The sequence below is a fragment of the Arachis ipaensis genome, chromosome B08 (genome assembly GCF_000816755.2).
Source record: "Arachis ipaensis cultivar K30076 chromosome B08, Araip1.1, whole genome shotgun sequence".
NCBI classification, from domain to species: domain Eukaryota; kingdom Viridiplantae; phylum Streptophyta; class Magnoliopsida; order Fabales; family Fabaceae; genus Arachis; species Arachis ipaensis.
In genome coordinates this window covers 123,929,787-123,931,248 of record NC_029792.2, presented here as the reverse complement: position 1 = coordinate 123,931,248, position 1,462 = coordinate 123,929,787, and positions in this window count along the sequence as shown.

Here is a 1,462-nt window from a genome sequence, read left to right as displayed (position 1 = left end):
TCACACTTGCAACACTAACAATAATAAAGTCATTCAAGTGGCACTCAAATGTGAACGTATTGTGACTTTCTGCAGTTATTGTGGATACCTAGGACATGAAATGAAAACCTGCAGTAAGTAGCTGGATTACTCTTTTTAGGAAGACGTGAAAGAAAAAGTTGGGGAGAGTGGCTAAAATCAGAATAGGATGGTAAGAGAGAGTAAGCCTCAAAAGAAAATGCTAATTCAAATTCCTATCCAACTGCTGAGAGGAGTCAAAGGAGCAAGAAACTATCCACCCGAGTGAGCCTACTTAGGGAGATGGCAAAACTATCAATGGGTGAGAACAAAAATAAGAAGGCTGAGGATGGCATTGAAGATGGTGCAAACCAAAAATACAAAGGATCCAACCAAAGTGGAACTTTGCTGGAAATCTTAGATGAAAATACTAGTGCAGAAAATCACTACCAAAAAAAACATGATTGAAAGAGGAACAATTGGAGGATTGGAGGGTGTGAAAAATTGGGCATTTTGTGAAGATAGTAATCAAAGCGGTTAGCCAAGCATAAGGAGGACTAAATTGAAATAGCTACCAAAAAAATAGATGATAAATATTACAGGTAAGAAGAGAAGAAATTAGGAGAATAAAGGGAGTGACGGTCAGAAGAAAGTGTATCAAGAGGAGTTTAAAGCTGCTACTAATGGGAGGGTGCCACCCAACAAAAAGCACCCGAGAATCCATGAAGATGATGATGTAGAACTGTCAAGTATAAAAAATTTTCCGACAGTTCACAACATGCAAGAAATTTGAAATCCTATTTCCCCGAGGTAATATTCTTATGTGTGACAAAAAAATATTACCTCGACAGTGACGGAGAAGTGCAAGGTGGTGGGTTTTAATAAGTTCTTTTGTGTGAATCCTAGAGACACGGTGGGTGGATTAACATTGGCTTAAAAAGATGAAGCAGACACCACAGTTCAACACAGTGAAGATTTTTTCATTCATTTTAAGTGGATTGACCCCTCCCTTAAGAAACAATGGGATGTGGTTGCAGTTCACCTTCACAGCATAATTGTCAGAATCGAACCAGTGATTAAACCGGTCAAATTACTGATTTATTGGTTTATTAGTTCAATTGAAAAATTATTAATTGAACCGGTAAAATCGATCTTACGTAAATAAAAAGATAAAATAGTCAAAGACTTAAAATTAAAATTTTAAATACATATCTTCACAATAATAGTATAATTAATAACAAATTTGAAATATATATCTTCAAATTCTAAAAATAATAAATATAAAATTTGTAAGTATTACTACAATAGTATCTTAATTTGACACAATAACAGTAACAATTAATTCAAAGCCTATCATCTAACCATAATATCAATAGATTTTAATATTAACATCAAAACAGATAACTTTAATCACAACACTAGTGTTGAAATAGATAAAATATATTAATAAATTTTTAATAAAATT